Source organism: Dendropsophus ebraccatus, chromosome 3, assembly GCF_027789765.1.
Source record: "Dendropsophus ebraccatus isolate aDenEbr1 chromosome 3, aDenEbr1.pat, whole genome shotgun sequence".
Taxonomy (NCBI): Eukaryota; Metazoa; Chordata; class Amphibia; order Anura; family Hylidae; genus Dendropsophus; species Dendropsophus ebraccatus.
In genome coordinates, this window is record NC_091456.1 from 117,982,035 (window position 1) to 118,002,357 (window position 20,323).

Sequence of the window (20,323 nt, forward strand, 5' to 3'; positions counted from 1 at the left end):
CTGCTACGCCGCGGAAACAAGATGGCACCGTGAGCACATGGCACAACAAGGACACTGCCATCCGCCTCCGCAAGTTCCTCAGAACGGAGGAATGGGCAGGTGAGGACCCGCAGGAGGAAGAGTCAGACTCCTCAATGCCAGAACCGGGCACTGAGCGGGAGGGCGGAGGTGACGATGAGCCCGGCCAGAGTACGGCAGACTTGGCGGGAACGACGGCGCCTCAGGTGTGGGGAGCCATGACAGCCGCGCAGCTTCCACCCCCCGCTGACAATCCCACTATCAAGGATGTCTATGCCGCCCTAACACAGATCAGTGCCTCCCTGCACACGCATATAGTGAGTGTGAAGGAAGATGTTAATCTTGTGCGACAGGACATGAGAAAAGTGAAAGAACGTATCTGTGAGGTGGAGGGACGGGTCAGCGAGCTAGAGGACCAACTCCAGCCTGTGAAACGTGACCTGAAAAGAGTTGTGCACAATGTCTCTCTTCAATAAGTCTGACGACTTAGAAAACAGACTGAGACGAAATAATTTACGATTGCTGGGAGTCCCTGAAAAGGCAGAGGGCATATTTTGAGACTTGGATTACAGATAAAATGGGGCCGGATAAACTGTCCAGCTTATTTGCAATAGAGAGAGCCCACAGGGTGCCGTTCCGAGCTCCTCCACCTGGGGGCCCCCCACGCCCTGTCATCATGCGCATCTTACACTTCCGGGACAGGGATACAATACTCCGTCTTGCCAGAGATCACACTGATCTGGTCATAGAAGGGGCCAAGATTGCTATATACCCTGACTTTTCTGCTGAGGTACAGAAACGGAGGGCCCAATTTGTGGATATTAGACGACGCCTGAGAGCACTGCACGTACCCTATTCCACAATCTATCCTGCAAAGCTCAAAGTGGTCGCACTGGGCACCACCCACGTTTTTGAGTCACCCAAGGACGCCCTACAATGGCTGGATCGTAATGAGCGCAACCTTCGACAAGAGGGCTGATGTTAGCTACACCTGTTGAACTTTACTCAGTTACTACCTGGTTATGATTTTCTACGATTGAAACAGGTTTTCTACTTTAAGCTACCTACCTAACCGTTATGGTTATGATGTTTTGCCACGGGGACTTATCCAGTTTGCTTCTACTGCGCATTATGGGAAGCGGGATTGTGTTATGTTATCCTACATATGTGTGAGAAGTCTGTTCTGCAAAGAGCTCAGAGTTTTTTCTAAAGCCTCACTGATTCTCTGGAAAGGGAATCATGTCTGTCTATATTTTTTTCTTTCTTTCTACTTCTTTTGTATTGTTATCACTGTTTACTGTTACCGGAGCTATGGGGAGGGGAGAGAGAGTTTCACTTTGGTGAATGAATCTGTAACCATCTATTTTCTTACTGATATGCAATGGCTATGTCTGCAGTCACAGTAAATGTGGTAGCGTGGAACATTAGAGGGCTGAAGGATGCTACCAAGAGGTGTGCCATATTTTCCTATCTTCAACAGTTCCAGCCAGCAATAGGATGTCTCTCTGAGACGCATCTGACCAAGGACGATATACAGCTGCTCCAGAGGTCCTGGGTTCAGTGTGCGTACCACTCCACATATTCTACACATGCTAGGGGAGTGAGCATCCTTGTGCACAAACAGATTCCATTTGTTTGCCATGCTTCTAGTATAGACAGCGAGGGACGTTTTGTCTGTCTGCAGTGTGATATACGAGGTACTGCTATAATTATGGTAGCTGTTTACGTTCCACCTCCATATACTGCTGATGTTCTTAAAAAGGTTGTGGCTGACATTGCCACCTTGCCAGATTTACCTGTTCTAATCATTGGAGATTATAATAATGTTCTTTTACCGCAGATTGACCGGTTTCCTGCTGGATCTACGCAATCTGACGGAAGACTGACCGCCCTGTCGCGTTTGCTGAAGGAATGCGGCCTGAGCGATTTATGGAGAATTCGTCATCCTACCGCTCAACAATTTTCATGTTACTCCAGCTCGCACCGCACCCTCTCGCGGATTGACATAGCGGTTGCCACCCCCTCACTGCTCTCCCACATTGTGGACATTCAGTACTTGCCTAGGAGTGTGTCCAATCACTCACCGCTCAAGGTATGTCTGTCAGTGGGGTCTGGGAGATGTGGGGGTCTGCTGCCATGGAGACTTCATCCATTCTGGATGCAGCTAGTGGATGTGGACTCCTCAGTGGACATGGCCATTACTGAATTCTTTCACACAAACAGGGGCTCCGCTTCGGTTATCTGTATTTGGGAGACACTGAAGGCCTTCATTAGGGGAGTCTACATCCAAAAGATCAGCTCTCACAAAACTAAGAGTAGACGCCTCACTGAGGCACTAAGGGAACAGGTTCAAAGGTCAGAGTGCACACTAGTAGCTACCCCTAATGCCCTTAATAGATCCAGGTGGGAGGAGGCACAAAAGTTGTATAGTGACCATTTACTTAAGGTAGCGGAGGACAAACGCTTCTTTCAAAAGCAGCGATTCTTTCAAGAGGGGGAGAGTGCTGGACACCTACTGGCTACTATTGTCAAATCCCAAGAGTGCTCAAATCATATTGTAGAACTTAAGGGCGACGGAGGAGGGTTGATGACTGATGACAAAGCGATTCTGAATGAGTTTCACAATTATTATGCCACCACATACGCTTCGACCATAAACATGACCGAGGAGGAGATTGACCGCTACCTTGGCTCTGTCTCGCTCCCACGACTGACAGCTGAGCAAAGGGACTTACTGGAGGGGCCTCTAACGGTTGAGGAACTGGAAGACGCGTTCCAGTCCTTTTCTAATGAGAAGGCTCCTGGGTGTGATGGTCTTCCAGCAGAATTTTACAAAAAAACATCAATCTGTTCTCCTTCCTCAGCTGTTGGAGGTCTACCGGGAATCCCTGCGTGAGGGCCTCCTACCCTCATCTATGAGAGAGGCGACGATTGTAGTGATTAAAAAAACAGGAAAGGTCCCGGCGGAACCGGGCTCATATCGGCCCATCTCTCTGCTTACAAAAGATGTAAAACTACTGGCCCGAGCCTTGGCTAATAGACTAACGCAGGTAATTACGACCCTAATTCATAGTGACCAGTCCGGCTTTATGCAGGACAGATCAACTGCCATCAATCTGCGTCGCTTGCATATGAATCTACAGCTGGGGGCAGACTGGGAGGCCTGCCTGGCAGTGGTCTCACTCGACGCTGCGAAAGCTTTCGATAGCGTAGAGTGGGCCTTCCTTTGGGCTGTCATGAAACAGATGGGCTTTGGGCCTAATTATCTTCAATGGATCCAATTGCTGTACACGCAGCCACGGGCGAGGGTTCGGGCCAGCCGGGGCATGTCGGGGGGTTTTGCGCTGGGGAGGGGCACAAGGCAGGGCTGTCCCCTGTCGCCCCTCCTCTTCGCAATATCCATAGAGCCACTGGCCTGTCTCCTGCGGTCATCCACGGTCTTCTGGGGTTTTCCCAGGGGGACGGTGGAGGAACGCAACTCTCTCTATGCGAACGACATGCTGCTGTATGTCGGAGATGTACTTAACTCCCTCCCCCGCATTATGACTGTCATAGAGGAATTTGGACGGTACTCTGGATTGTCCCAGAGGGTACTTCCCTAGTCCCCGCTGATTTACAAATAGTGAATAAGTTTAAATACCTTGGTATCATGATTACTCCATATGCCTGTGACTTTATAGCTAACAATCTGACCCCACTGCTTGGGAAGTTCGTAGCTAAGGTGGATGTCTGGTGCCGCCTGCCACTGTCCGTTATAGGCCGTGGCAACCTCCTAAAAATGATATTAATGCCTCAGCTACTATATGTTATCCATAATTCCCCTGTATGGATACCACTCCGCATCTTCCACAGAATCCAAGGTATATTCCGCGACCTAGTCTGGCGTAAGAGGTCGGCGCGCATCCGTCTAGAAACACTACAGAGACACAAAACTGATGGAGGCCTAGCTCTCCCGAATCCCTACATTTACTTCCTGGCCTCCCAGCTGCAGCATTTTAGAAACTGGGGATGTGCAGATCAGGTGGGGCACACGGGTAGACTGGTTATATGGCTTAGCAGACATAAATTACCTATAATGGTACTGGAAACCGGTGAGACCAAGTGGCAGGGCAAAAATATCCCAACACTTGCATTAATGGTGAAGGTCTGGACTAAAGTGAAACAGTTGCTGAAAATTGAAGGGCTCACTACTTTTACCCCATTGTGGCATAACCCATTATTACCTGAATTCTTCAAATTGGAAGGGTTCTCCCCATGGGAGGGTGCGGGAGTGTTGTATGTACATCAGATTATACAGGACGGTATTATGGTTACATTTGACTCTCTACGAGATACATATGCACTCCCACACTCCAAATTTTATCAATACCTTCAGCTCCGGCATGCCCTCCAGGCTCAGGCCAGGCAGATGCAACTGTCACCTCCAATTCTATGCTTAGCTATATCACCAAGGGGGATTCTGCCAGAGGACTCATTTCCACATTATATGCTCAACTCCTACATGCGCACCTAGATAAATTCCCACTGACTATTAGAGAGAAATGGGAGATAGATGGGGGGGGTCTGACTGATGAAGACTGGAGGGAGGTGTTAAAACTCACCACCATAGTATCTCTCAGTGAAGCCCAGTGGCTATCACAGCTGTTTCTAATACACAGGGTATACAAGACTCCAATCTTCTTACACAAAATAGGGGCGCGGCCCTCAGCTGAATGCCCACGGTGTAACATGGATAATGCGTCCCTACTGCATATGATGTGGGAATGCGATCAGTTGGAAGACTTCTGGAAGGGAGTCGCGGATGTAATTACAAAAATTTACGGTATTACTGTGCCAATGGAACCCAAAGCTTACTTGCTGGGTGTTCTTACCAGGTTAGATCTGGAGGACTGCGATAATATAGCCATACAAAGAATTTTGTATCAGGCCCGAAAGATCATCGCCTCCAGATGGATTCAGACTGACCCCCCTACTGTACAGGAATTTATTGCTAAGACGAACTGCATAATCAGGTTGGAGAGAGGAGTGTATATGAAACGCAAGTGTGTGCACAAATTTGAAAAAATATGGGGACGTTGGATAGATACAGCAGGTCTGCCCACTAGGGCCTTATGGGATAGCTGTAGGAACCCGATACAGGTTATGTTGAACCAGATGCGAAATAGTCGCTAGCAAATTGTGAGTTAGTTGGGAAACGCTACAGCTTCATTCACATCCACCGCAACAGCCTTTTCATTTGGTTTTGTATTCTTCTTTTCCCCGGCCTTTTTTTTCTTACCGGGGCATGGTTCTCTGGGACACTAACTGATGATTGTTGACCATTGTATATCCTTATGCTGTTGATTCCCCCCAAATAAGGGGTTCTAAAATTGTATGTTTCCTTTTAGCGACTATTGTCATATTGCTATGGTGTCCTACCTTTTTTCTTATGTGACTTTGTTACCAAACACTGTTATGTTTTACTTTGAAAAAAACCTAATAAAAACTATCTGATTAAAAAAAATAAACAGTCCCATACATGCAATCCATCTAAGCCGGGTCCCTTGAGTAAGGGTCCGGAGGCCCCTCCTGAAGGGGGGGGTAATGTCAGCAACTTACCTGACCGCAATCCAGCGCCGTCTGTCCCGGCCGGAGCGCAGCGCCGCCCTCCTCGCCGAGGCCGGGTGACGTCACGGAGACCCGACTGCGTCCCTAGCAACCAAGGGAGCCGCGGGTCTCGCATCAGTCAGATCCGCCCGGCCAAGCAGCTGAGTGCTGTTACACTCAGGCTGAGTGACAGATCTCCCTGCCGCTCAGCCTGCAGTGCACCAACTGCAGTGTATTTGGATTCAGGAGGCCGGACCAATCAGCCTCTGGTCCGGGCTCCTGATCCAGTATAAAGTTTAGTCAGTATCACCTTCCGGTGCTGGTTATTAGGTTCTCTCCTGGTCCCAGCTCCCCCTTGTCTACTCCTGCGAACCCCGTCCTAATTCTTTCCTGCCTGACTTACTTGTTATCCTGACCTCTGCCTGACCTTTTGACTATCCGTTGTCTCACTGATTTTGTACCGCGTTGCCCGTGTGATTTGACCCGGCTTGTTCCACTATTTTAATGTGTTTTGTCTGTCTGTATTGTTCTGTGTGTTCTATACGTAGTGAAGGGAACGTCTTTGTGGTTGTCCGCGACCGCCTAGGGTCGACTGAGGCAAATAGGTAGGGTCAGTGGGAGGGATTCAGATCCAGGGCCCACTGTCTCTTGTCTGTTTGTGCCCACCTGCCCTGACAGAATAACCAGCCCAAATTACCGCCATTTGCTTCATGGACAACCGGACCGCCATGTCTAATATTGTGGACCAAATGCAGCGACTTAACACCATGGTGCAGGAGCTCGCTGTAAGAGTCCAGGAACAAGAAACGGCACCCTGACAACTCACTGTGACCTCCCCAGTACCCCCTGAGCCACCCATTCAGCTCCCAGATAAGTTCTCGGGGGACAGGAGGAAATTCTGTGCTTTCAGGGAAGGATGCAAATTATTCTTTAGGTTGCGCCCTCACTCCTCAGGAGATGAGACTCAGAGGGTGGGCATTATCATGTCCCTTCTCCAAGGGCCACCCCAGGAGTGGGCATTCTCCCTATCACCTGACTCTCCTGACCTACGGACCCCCAACCAGTTTTTTGCAGCATTAGGTCTACTGTACGACGACCCGGACAGTGCAGCCAACGCTGAACGCCAGCTGACAGGGTTGAGACAGGGCCGACGTCCCGTAGAGGTGTACTGCTCAGAGTTCCGGTAGTGGAGCGGTCTCTCTACATGGAACGATTCGGCCCTCCGATTTCAGTTTCGGGTGGGCCTTAGTGACCGACTAAAAGACATGCTGGTGGCATACCCTACCCCTGAGTCATTGGAAGAGAGTATGACCTTAGCCATCAGAGTGGACCGACGACTGAGAGACAGACAGCGTGAGAAAGGTACCCCAGACTTCCACAAGACCTCGACGTCTCCAGTCTCCTTTCCCAAACCATCCACTCCTGTTATGCCCACACCAGATGAGCCGATGCAGGTGGACTCCACTGACTCCCAGGTCAGACGGCTGCAGAACAATCTCTGTCTGTACTGTGGGAAGGCAGGTCATCGGGTTCGGCAGTGTCTGTCCAGGCCAGGACCACCAGTGGAAAACTCCAGCGCCTGAGAGACTATCGAGGGGGTCTCTCAGGCGCACAGGTAACCTTCAAAAATAAAGTACTGTTAACTATTTCTCTAGTGTTGGTTAATAAGAATATTAATGGGTATGCCCAGATAGACTCTGGTGCCTCAGCTAATTTTATTAACCCAATGTTTTTCTCTGGCTTGGAGATATGTCCCCTGTTGCTCCAGCGTTCAGTGAATGTCACTGGAGCATATTCTGCCCCCTTTGCCCAAGGTAATGTACGTTATATGACACCTTGTCTGGAGGTCAAGGTGGGGTCGGTTCATATCGAGAACCTTGACTTCCTTTTGATGCATAATTTGTCATCTGATGTTATTTTGGGGTTGCCCTGGCTGGAAAAACATAATCCAGTATTTGATTGGTCCAGCAGGGAACTTGTGCGGTGGGGGCCTGGGTGCGCTTCCCACTGTATTGCTGTATCGCTTGCGGAATGCTCCCAGGCAGAAGGGGAGATTCCGGAATTCTTGTCAGATTATGCTGCTGTATTCGACAAAAAGGCAGTGGAGGGGCTGCCACCACACAGACCGTATGACTATGCCATGATTTAGTTCCCGGTGCCAAATACCCACAAGGTTGAATTTTTCATTTGTCCTACCCACAGAGAAAAGACATGCGTGAATATATTAAGGACAGTCTACGCAAAGGCCATATACGTCCATCGTCTTCTCCTCTGGGGGCAGGTTTCTTTTTTGTTGGCAAGAAAGATGGTGGGCTTCGGCCTTGCATTGATTACCGGGAGCTGAATAAAATTACAGTTAAAAATCAACACCCGTTACCCCTCATTCCTGATTTGTTTAATCAAATTGTTGGTGCCAAATGGTTCTCTAAGGTGGATCTAAGGGGAGCATATAATCTATTCAGGATCCGGGAGGGGGACGAGTGGAAGACCGCCTTTAATACCCCAGAGGGTCATTTCGAATATCTTGTCATGCCCTTTGGGTTATGTAATGCTCCGGCGGTCTTCCAACACTTCGTTAATGACATATTTCGTGAACATCTGGGTCAGTTTCTTGTGGTCTACTTAGATGATATCTTGATTTTCTCACCCGATTGGGCCTCCCATCTGTTGCATGTGCATACAGTAATGGAGCTGCTGAAACAGAATAATCTTTGCGCCAAGTTATCGAAGTGCCAATTTGGTATTCAAGAAGTGTCCTTTCTGGGTAATTATATTACCCCTAATTCTTTTGCTATGGACCCCCTAAAAATTACTGCCATTGAAAAATGGTAGCGGCCCAGTAACCTGAAAGCCCTGGAAAGGTTCCTGGGATTCGCTAATTATTATCGAAAGTTTATAAAGGATTTTTCCCTGGTGGCCAAACCCCTTACTGATTTGACGAAGAAAGGGGCGGACCTGGTTAATTGGTCCCCAGAGGCAATCAAAGCCTTCAATAAACTTCGGCGAGCTTTTACAGTGGCTTCAGTGCTGGCTCAGCCGGATGTTGAACATCCCTTCATAGTGGAGGTTGATGCATCCGAGGTGGGGGTGGGGGCAGTGCTATCCCAGGGTTCTAACACCCTTACTAACCTCCGTCCTGTTGCTTATTTTTCCAGGAAGTTCTCTCAGGCCGAGAGTAACTATGATATTGGCAATAGAGAATTGTTAGCCATTTAAATGGCGAATGACGAATGGAGACACTTCCTGGAGGGTGCCAAACATAAGGTTATCGTGCTCACTTATCATAAAAATTTGGTGTATCTTGACAGCGCTAAACGCCTCACCCCTCGTCAAGCCCGTTGGGCCTTTTTCTTCTTTAGGTTTAACTTTGAGATCACGTACCGGCCTGGTTCCAAAAATGTCAAGGCTGTGCCCTGTCCCGTAGCTTTGGCATTGAAAATCCATCTAGGAACCAGTCCAATACAATTTTAAGCCCTGGTGTCGTTGTGTCCGTTCTACAACAGGACCTAGTGTCTCAGATTGGTGAGTCTCAGTCTCTTGCACCCCGTAATACTACGAGTTCTTGTTTGTTTGTACCTCCGAATCTCCGTCTTCGGGTCTTGGAGGAGATTCATAGTTCTGTGTTGGCAGGCCATCCAGGGGTGGCAGGAACCAAGTTCTTGCTTTCGCGTGACTACTGGAGGCCCTCCTGGGCCCGTGACGTGAAGGCGTTCGTTGATTCCTGTGAGGTTTGTGCCAGGTCTAAGATCCCTCGCAGACCACCGGAGGGGTTGTTACAACCTCTACCGGTTCCTAAGAGACCATGGACCCATATCTCGATTAATTTTATTACTGATTTTCCCCTTTCCAAGAGAAAAACTGCCATTTGGGTAGTTGTGGACAGATTTTCCAAGATGTGTCATCTTATTCCTCTGTCCAAACTACCAAATGCTCACACGTTAGCCACGTTGTTTATTAATCATATTCTTCGTTTGCATGGCATTCCAGAGAACATTGTTTCGGACAGGGGTGTTCAATTTGTGGCAAGGTTTTGAAGAGAATTTTGTGAAAGGTTGGGCATTTCGTTATCTTTCTCGTCAGCCTTTCATCCGCAAACCAATGGGCAAACTGAGAGGATAAATCAGTCACTGGAACAGTTCCTGAAGTGTTTCATGGCTGATACCCAGGATAAATGGAGGGACGTTATTTCTCTTGCTGAATTAGCCTTAAACAATCATGAACAACGCTCACTTGGTATGTCGCCTTTCTTTTGTAATTTTGGTTTTAATCCTAGGTATTCCTCTACTCATGCCGCTGAGTCAGTTAACCCGTCAGCTGAAGCCATATTTTCTAAACTGTGCACAGTTTGGGCCCGAGTTACTCCTGACGAAGTCACCGGAGGGTGACGATACGCGTGGAGTTCCTCTCTCGGGGGTGTTAGCTCCATGACCCTTGCTCCACTCAGGCACTGAGATTTACTTTGAATTTGTGGGTGATATTTATTTATATACACAAATATATATTTTTTTGATAATTTGTGTTCTAATGCAGTTCTTTGGTTTGATCAGTTGACACAGGGGTTGATATAGGGGTTATGTTTTTCCCTCTTTTCTCCTCATTTACTTTTGGGGTTTCATTATCGTGTTGTTGCATACTTTTTCCCTCTTATCTAGAACTTGATTAGGTCTCATTTTGCATGATATTGGTGTTTTAGGTAACAGTGGTTTTTTGCACGCAGTGCCTTGGTTCTGATTAAATTATTTTATAATATTGGTCCTAATTTTGCTTGGGTCATGTTAGCAATATTATTTGTATGCTACCCCCCGTTGGTCTGATGCCCAATACCTGTTTTGTGGGAAGACCATGAATTTGTATGTTCCTGATTGGAACCTTTTAATTGTTTTTAAGTGTATTGTGTAGTGTTCTATGTTATTTTGCAATAAAATTCATTTTTTGATAATTTATATAGTGGAGTGCACTCTTTGATTTATGTCTAGCCTTTTGTCTCTTTTTTTGTTTATCATTATGGATATCTAGACATTGAGTGGCACCCCGTTTTTGTATGTATTTTTCGGTTGAGCCACCTGCTTAGTGTTCTTAGTCAGTTTGGGCCCGAGCTCATCAGAGCTTGGTTAAAGCCCAAGAACAATACAGAAAACATGCTAACAAAAGACGCATATCTGGCCATCAATATGCTGTAGGAGAAAAAGTCTGGTTGTCTACTAGAAACCTGAGGTTAAGGGTACAATCTGGTAAACTAGCACCTAAGTATGTTGGTCCATACAGCATTGTGGAAATGATTAATCCTGTTACCTTCAGAATAAAACTACCTGCATCACTTCGCATACATACCGTATTCCATAAATCACTTCTGAAAAAGTATGTTCCTCCTGTTGCGCCGTATCCTCCTCCTTCTCCACTGGTCATCCAGGGGGAGTTGGAGTATGAGGTGGAAAGAATTTTGAATTCTCGTTGGGTACAAGGGTCTTTGCAATATTTGGTTCATTGGAAAGGGTTTGGTCCCGAAGAGCGTACGTGGGTTCCCAGCAGAGATATGCATGCCCCTCGTCTGGTTAAGCAGTTCCATACATGCAATCCATCTAAGCCGGGTCCCTTGAGTAAGGGTCCGGAGGCCCCTCCTGAAGGGGGGGGTAATGTCAGCAACTTACCTGACCGCGATCCAGCGGCGTCTGTCTCGGCCGGAGCGCAGCGCCGCCCTCTTCGCCGAGGCCGGGTGACGTCACGGAGACCCGACGGTGTCCCTAGCAACCAAGGGAGCTGCGGGTCTCGCGTCAGTCAGATCCGCCCGGCCAAGCAGCTGAGTGCTGTTACACTCAGGCTAAGTGACAGATCTTCCTGCCGCTCAGCCTGCAGTGCACCAGCTGCAGTGTATTTGGATTCAGGAGGCCGGACCAATCAGCCTCTGGTCCGGGCTCCTGATCCAGTATAAAGTTTAGTCAGTATCACCTTCCAGTGCTGGTTATTAGGTTCTCTCCTGGTCCCAGCTCCCCCTTGTCTACTCCTGCGAACCCCGTCCTAATTCCTTCCTGCCTGACTTACTTGTTATCCTGACCTCCGCCTAACCTTTTGACTATCCGTTGTCTCACTGATTTTGTACCGCGTTGCCCGTGTGATTTGACCCGGCTTGTTCCACTATTCTAATTGTGTTTTGTCTGTCTGTATTGTTCTGTGTGTTCACATACGTAGTGAAGGGAACGTCTTCGTGGTTGTCCGCGACCGCCTAGGGTCGACTGAAGCAAATAGGCAGGGTCAGTGGACGGGATTCAGATCAAGGGCCCACTGTCTCTTGTCTGTTTGTGCCCACCTGCCCTAAAACCGTACCTGCCAGATGTCCTTTTTTAATGGCAGTGGGGTATGTCACAACCCGGCTGAAACGTCACTGGCATTTAGCCTGTTCAGCTAATCAGCGACTGTAGCGGTGTCCCGCACCAGTCAAAAATTTGCTGAGCAAGGCATCCATCAGCCGGGTCGTGACGTAGCAGGAGGGGAGATATGCAGAATGTTGGCGGAGTCAGAGGAGTCCAAGTTCCTCCCGCCCCAAAAAGATTTTTTTCCCCCCTGCCGGACTTCTCCTTTCATTTTTCAACCTACATGCACACATAGCATTTAATGTGCAGTTAATTAGTTTATTTTGGCATAAATTAGCAATTTTGCAATAAAAAGGATATATTTTTGCTACAACTTTCACAGAATTGCGGCTATTTTATTGCAAATTCATGGCAAAATGCAAATTAAGGCCATGTGCAGACTACGTAAGAGACCAGCCGTTCCGTGACCCGGCCAAGTCACGGAACGGCCAGTCTCTGAAAAGATCATTCCAGCCGATGCTGCAATATCAGCCGGATGATCTTTGCAGCCGCAGTTCCGTGCGTGCCCGCATCTGAACTGCTCACTGCACATTAAGGAGTGTGCGACCGGAGCCACTCGCTCCATGTTGTGCACCGACAGGGTTTTCTGCGGCCACTATTCACTGAATAGCGGCCGCAGAAAACTGATCACGAGGGGTTCCATTGAAGACAAGGCAAAGTATATTTTCGTAAAAAATACGGCCATTGTTGCCGGTTGCAAAAACGGCAGTACTTTTACGAAAATATACGTTGTGTGAACATAGCCTAATGCTAATTAAAGGGGTAGTGCGGTGGTAAAGAATTATTCACAGAATAACACACATTACAAAGTTATACAACTTTGTAATGTATGTTATGTCTGTGAATGGCCCCCTTCCCCGTCTCCCACCACCCCCGCACGTGTACCCGGAAGTGTGGTGCGCTATACATACCTGTCACGTGCCGACTCGTCTCCAATCTGAGCAGCCGATGACACGGCAGAGGGCGGCCGGCACTCAGGACGGTCTGAGGGATTCGGCCCGGCCGTCCGAAGATGACTTCAATGACTGAAGATCGCAGACGAGTCGGCATGTGACAGGTATGTATAGCGCACCACACTTCCGGGTACACGGGTGGGGGGGGGTGGGACACGGGGAAGGGGGCCATTCACAGACATAACATACATTACAAAGTTGTATAACTACCCCTTTAAATGTGCATTAAATGCTGCCGGGTTTCCTGAAAATAGGACATCTCTCGAAAATAAGACCTAGTGCAATAGTTTCCAATCTTAGCTCCCCGGAAGACTTAGCGGCAGTTATTTCTAAAGCTCCACCACACCATATATTAGTGTTAGCAGATATAATTCTGATGCTGGGAGCTGAGATGTTAAACCCCTTAAAGACAGAGCCTGAAATGACCTTAAGGACCGGGCCAATTGTCACTTTTGTGATTTCGTTTTTTCCTCCTCGCCTTCTAAGACCCAAAACACTTTTATTTTTCCACCTACAGGGCCATGTGAGGGCTTGTTTTTTTCAGGAGCAAGTGTACTTTGTAATGGCATCTTTCAATCGGCCATTAAATGAATGACAGAACCCCCAAAACATTATTTATAGGGTGAATTTAGGTAAAAAAATGTGATTCCGCAAATTTTGGGGGGGTTCCGTGGTTACGTAATGCACTTTACTGTAAAACTGACTTTTTTTTCTCTTCTATAGGGCAGTCTGAACTCAGCGACATGCATGTTTACTAGCTTTTCTAACGTTTTACTATTTTTATTAGCAGTAAAACTTTTTTTTTTGCAAATAGCTGTATTTAAAATGGCCCTATTTTGACTCTTATAGCGTTTTTAATTTTTTACCTACGGGGCCATATGGGGCATCATTTTTTGCGCCGTGATCTCTAGTTTTTATTAGTAAATTTTTTTCTAAATCAGACGTATTGGTCGCTTTTTATTAATATTTTTATACAAAAAAAAGTAATTAAAAAAAAAGCAATCTGCGTTTTTTTACCGCTTTTTGTTCACGCCATTCACCGTGCGGGAACAATATTGTTTTATTTTAATAGATTGGACGATTACGTATGCTACGGTTTTTTATATGTTAATTAGCTTCATTATTTTTATGTATAAAATGGGAAGGGGGTGATTTTCACTTTTATTGGGGGAGGGTCTTTGGGGAATTTTTTTAAACTTTTATTTATTTTTTTCAACTTTTATAGTCCCCCTTAGGTGACTATTACATGCATACATTAGATTGTATACACTGATCACTGCTATGCCATATTATAGCAGAGATCAGTGTTATCTGTGATCTTCTGATAGAGCCTGCCTGTGGCAGACTCTATAAGAAGATTAAAGATCAGACTGCACAGAGGTAAGGAGTCGGGCAGTGTGATCGGGACCCCTACAGACACGCTGCGGGGGTCCCAACCAGTAAGTGACCACAGATGCTCCAGTCACTTACACTTAAACGCGATCGCGCCGTTTAAGGGGTGAGGGCTGATAGCAGTCCTCACCCACTATGGGGCGAGCTCAGCCTCTGAGCATGCTCCATAGCCCGGTACCTCGGCGGGGTGTACATTTACACCCGTTTGCGTGAAGAAGAAAGGGGGGGGACCTGGGGAAAGTCTTTTTGAATGCAGATAGTGGCATATTTGCCTAATAAACCCAATGACAAAGTTTCTTAAAATCACCTGTACTATTGATTTCTGGAAAAGAAAAAAAAACTACAGTGACTCTTTAAATTTTCACAGGATTGCAATGACACAGCCACGCTGTGATTGATAATAAGAGGTGATAACCTGAGAGTTCATTTTACTCATAGTCGCATATATACATCTGCTCCCTTCACACTGCCGTGCCCCTACTAATACCCCAAAAATAAGGCATCCACCTTAACTAAGACAGAACAACTAATCTGCCAAGAAACGCAAAGTAAGGCACAACCCAAAAATAAGGCACCCCCACCCCGAAAGTAAGGCCGCCCACCATTACCTGCCACCGCTCACCTCCTCCCTCCCTGTGATTGTTCCGTGCTGTTCACCAGTCTCCCCATCTGTGCTGCTGACCCCTTTCCCTGCCGCTCATCCCTCTCCCGCCTGTGCTGCTCACCCCTCTCCCACTGCTGACCCTTCTGCTCATCGCTCTCCCTCCTATGCTGCTGGCCCTTCTCCCGCCAGTGCCACTGACCCTTCTCCTCCCCCTGCCGCTCACCAGTCTCCCTCCCGTGCTGCTGAGCCCTCTCCCTCCCGTGCCGCTGACTCCTCTCCAACCCATTCACCAGTCTCCCTCCCGTGTGGCTGACCCCTCGCCCACCCGTGCCGCTCACCCCTCCCCTTCCCGTGCCACTAACCCCTCTCCCTCCCATGCTGCTCACGCCTCTCCCTCAATGTGCTTGTGTGCTGCCGCTCCACAGAAATAAGACATCCCCTGAAAATAAGACAGAATGCCTCTTTGGGAACAAAAATTAATATAAGGCACTGTTTTATTTTCAGGGAAACACAATATCCCACTTCTTCACACAGGCTCCCTCACTTCACTTTAGATAAAGAACGAAACTTGAACCTGCTCTAGATCAGGCTAGATCAGGGGTGGGGAACCTTTTCCATGTCGAGGGCCGGTCGGGCATTAATAAAATCATTCGAGGGCCGCATACCGTGCGCGGCAGTTAGTAGCGGGGGTTTGCAGCACCCAGGACAAGGCATAGTATTGTTCCCCTAGTGCCCCTGCTATTGTAGTTAACCCCCAGTGATGCCCCTTGTAGTCTAGTTAACCCCCAAGTCATGTCCCTGGTAGCCTAGTTAACCCCCATCAGGCATGTCCCTGGTAGCCTAGTTATTCCCCCCCCATCAGTCATGTCTCTGGTAGCCTAGTTGTCCCCCCCATCAGTCATGTCCCTGGTAGCCTAGTTGTCCCCCCCCCCCCCATCAGTCATGTCCCTGGTAGCCTAGTTATTCCCCCCCCATCAGTCATGTCTCTGGTAGCCTAGTTGTCTCCCCCATCAGTCATGTCCCTGGTGGCCTAGTTATCCCCCCATCAGTCATGTCCCTGGTAGCCTAGTTGCCCAGTCATGTCCCTGGTAGCCTAGTTGTCCCCCCCCCCATCAGTCATGTCTCTGGTAGCCTAGTTGTCCCCCCCATCAGTCATGTCCCTGGTAGCCTAGTTGTCCCCCCCATCAGTCATGTCCCTGGTGGCCTAGTTGTCCCCCCCCCCATCAGGCATGTCCCTGGTTGCCTAGTTATTCCCCCCCCCCATCAGGCATGTCCCTGGTAGCCTAGTTAACCCCCATCAGGCATGTCCCTGGTAGCCTAGTTGTCCCCCCCCCCCCATCAGTTATGTCCCTGGTAGCCTAGTTATTCCCCCCCCCCATCAGTCATGTCTCTGGTAGCCTAGTTATTCCCCCCCCCCATCAGTCATGTCTCTGGTAGCCTAGTTATTCCCCCCCCCCCCATCAGGCATGTCCCTGGTAGCCTAGTTATTCCCCCCCCCCCATCAGTCATGTCTCTGGTAGCCTAGTTATTCCCCCCCCATCAGGCATGTCCCTGGTAGCCTAGTTGTCCCCCCCATCAGTCATGTCCCTGGTAGCCTAGTTGTCCCCCCACCATCAGTCATGTCCCTGGTAGCCTAGTTGTCCCCCCCATCAGTCATGTCCCTGGTAGCCTAGTTGTCCCCCCCCCATCAGTCATGTCCCTGGTAGCCTAGTTGCCCCCCCCCCATCAGTCATGTCCCTGGTAGCCTAGTTGTCCCCCCATCAGTCATGTCCCTGGTAGCCTAGTTGTCCCCCCATCAGTCATGTCCCTGGTAGCCTAGTTGTCCCCCCCCCATCAGTCATGTCCCTGGGATCCTAGTTAACCCCCAAATAAAAAAATAAACATCCCACTCACCTTACCTCCGCTCCCAAGCTGCCCATGTCCTCTTCTCTCCCAGGTCCTCTGTGCCGGTCTTTCTCCTGCAGGCGGCGCGCGATGAAATGACGTCATCGCGCGCGGCCCGCAAGAGACTAAAGACACGCGCCGCTCTGCTGGGGAAGAAGCCGGCACAGACAGCATCCTCCGGTGTCCGCCAGCTGTCACAGACACCGGAGGATGCTGTGTATGCCGGCTTCTTCCCCAGCACAGCGGCGAGCATCACAGGGGAGCTGCGGGCCGCGGGCCGCATCGGGAGGTCTCAGGGGCCGGATGCGGCCCGCGGGCCGGAGGTTCCCCACCCCTGGGCTAGATCATAGCTAAAGCTAAGGGTTGGCATCTCTGTTTTCAAACTTCTTTCTGGATGAAGCATTTTGTTGATATAATCTCCACTAAAAGTATTGTCTCTAAGGAAAAAGTGAAAGCCCGCTGCCCATAGGCCCTGTTATAGAGAAGTCCTGGGACAGTGCTTCTTGTTCTGACAGAACAGGTCCTTCCAGCTGGATTTTTTTTTTTTTTTTTTTTTTTTTTAAGCAAAAACGCAGTGGCCACATGTTAGCTGTAAGTTAATGGAGTTTTATAAAATGCCCTTACTTTTTTTTCTGGCGTCTTTCTTTTCTCTCTGGCATTTTTTTTTTTTTTTGCTCTGTGGCAATTTTTCCAAAATGCATTATGGTAAGAGTTTGATGGTTTTTTTCCCTCTCCCATAAAGTTTAATGGAATTTCTTCAAATTTGTTTCAAGTTTGTTTCAAAAATGGCATGCAACTGTATTAGTAAAGTCCCACTAAGATTTAAATACTGTGCAGCTTCACACTCTGTAGGGCCCGTTGAATACGGAGTGTGAGAATAGGGCCTTAGGTTCCTTTCACACAATTGTTTATTTTTTCCACATTTGTGGACCCAAAAATGCAGACCAAATGTTGACTTTGGCCGCAATACACAAACCCGAATCTGAGTTTCGGCTGTGATCCCTGCCGCAAAAAAATGAGCCCGTGTAGCCTGTAGTTGTGGCACAGATTACCTATTGTGAATTTAGGGGTCTATGCAAATGCGGATGGTTACACATACACATCTGTAGTTCTATACGTAGCTGAGGGTCTGCAGCTATGGATGTGAACATGAGGCCTACATCTAATTTAAAGGACAAATTTTTTATATGTTATTACTTACGGAAAGTTAGCCAAATTCCTAATATACAAAAATTATGGGAAGTGTCCTTGCTCCCCAAAGTATTCCATAAACGCAGACGGCACTGAGCAGGGAGGGAAAGAGGTGCCCGTGCATCTAACAGTGAGCAGACGGTGCCTCACCGTTAATGACAGGCTGCAGCGATCGCGCTGCAGCGTGTCATTAACTTCTTAAACGCCGCCGCAGCATTTAAGTGTAAGTGACTGGGGGCGTCCTCTGTCACTTACCGATTGGGACCTCAGCAGTGTGACTGCGGGGGTCTCGATCGTTAAAACGGACCACCAGAGGTCTCTCACCTGCCTCCTTGCGGTCAGATCGGCGATCTGCTCACTGAGCCTGCACAGGCAGGCTCAGTGAGCAGATCGCCTATCCCACTGATCAATGCTATTCCTATGGCATAGCAATGATCAGTGTAGTAAATGAAACTAATGTATGTAATAGTCTCCCAAAGGGACTTAAAATGTGTAAAAAAAAAAGTAAAAATCACTATTACACTACCGCAATAAAAGTTTAAATCACCCCCCCATCCCATTATAGAAATAAAACATAAAAATAAATAAATAAACATATAATATACCATAGCGTGCATAATTGTCCGATCTATTAAAATATAACAAGCGTCATTGCGAACGGTGAACGGCCTAGACGAAAAAGTTGCGTGGATTACCTATTTTATGTTACATTATATACAAAAAAAATTAATAAAAAGTGATCAAAACGTCTGATCTTCACAAATATGGTATTAATAAAAACTAGAGATCATGACGGAAAAAATAACATCTCATATACTCATATAGCCCCGTAGGTGAAAGAATAAAACCGGTTTAAGCGTCATAATAGGCCCATTTTATTAATAATTAATTGCCAAAAAAAAGGATTTCATTAAAAAAATATATAACATTAGAGAATCTGTGTAAACCTGCATATGGTTGTGTTCGGGCTGATCTATAGAATAATTGTATCATGTCGCTTTTACCATATAGTCCATTACGTAGACACAGGAACTTTGGAATTCCGTCATACATGTTATGGTAAAATGAAAGACACTATTACAAAGTACATTCCTGTAAAAAACAAGCACTTACATGGCCTTGTAGATAGAAAACTAAAAGTGCTAGAGCTCTTAGAAGGGGAGGAGGGAAAAACTAAAGCACAAAGATCAAAAGTTGCGCGGTCCACTGGGTCATTTTGGACCTTGTCCTCAAAGGGTTAACATTATTAGCGAGCCCACACCCCCTCTCTAGCTGCCAGTCCCTTTAGAAAGGCGCTGTATTCTATAGGCACTACTCAGTAAATTTCGTGCTAATGGCTTTACAGAACAGAGCTGTGGCAACTGTAGCTCAACAACCTGCAGGCATGGGTCCTTAGTGCTAGTTCAGATGCAGCATAACATTGCACTATTTTTCATCAGACTGTGCTGTGCATTTCCACATTTCTGTGCTGAATATTTCCAGTCCATGTGGATGGGAATCTGAAAACCTCACCTGCTTGTACTGTGAATTGCTGCATCTCTGTTGTGTGAAATGCGCACTGCAAATCCACTGCGTGTGGCCCAGCAGTGACAGCTTGACTGCTTTTCTACATACTTTGCTCGGATATAACTGTTTCTAAACCCTCCTATATAGCTCCTGCTTGCAGTGAGACATACGCTATGTACATTACACACTTCTCTGCAGGTTTGTGACCCCCTAAAAAACCTCCAATGGGCCTCACAGCAACCAATCACAGCTTTAACTTTACCAGAGCAGTCTATGAAATCTGTGCTGTGATTGTTACTTCTCTTTTTTCCTTATAGACACAGTGCTAATAACCTTACCCTCCTGTGGGTCCTTATGCTGCTATAACCTGAGGGCCTAAAGTTGTATATGCTTCATATAAATCATAGAGCGGTTTTATACTCCAGCCAGGGCTGCGCTTTAATCGCGACTATAAACCGCACAACAAATATGAATTACCGTAGAGAGCGAGTTGTATTCTGCAGGACCCGGACCCCGGCAGATGTCACCAGCGCCGTTCCGGTGTCTCCAGAGCGAGCAGTGGAGGTGGCAGAAGTGCCGCACTAGTGACGTCTATACACAGTGCCCAGCCGCACAGGTGATTGTGTTGTACACAAAGACAGCAACCACCACAAAGAACGACCGGATCCCTCCCCTGCGTCCGCTCATTGGTCCGTTCCTTTTGATCAAACTGTACGAGCGACGACGGAGCGTCCTGATGTCACTGCTCCTTCACCGACAGGAAAACGCTACCCTCTGTAAATGAAGCCATCTTCATTTCAAGTCCATTGACTTGGCTACAC

At 47.7% G+C, this 20,323-nt stretch overlaps 1 protein-coding gene across 1 annotated transcript in view; it reads right to left on the reverse strand.

Annotated features, from left to right (window-relative positions):
- MPND (MPN domain containing) overlaps nucleotides 1-20,123 on the reverse strand; it is a 204,910-nt gene extending 184,787 nt beyond the window's left edge. Inside the window, exon 1 of the mRNA XM_069964537.1 lies at nucleotides 19,980-20,123. The gene's annotated coding sequence lies outside the window, so the exon portion shown is untranslated. The remainder of the gene's footprint in view (nucleotides 1-19,979) is intronic.
- Between the last annotated feature and the right edge of the window lie 200 nt (nucleotides 20,124-20,323).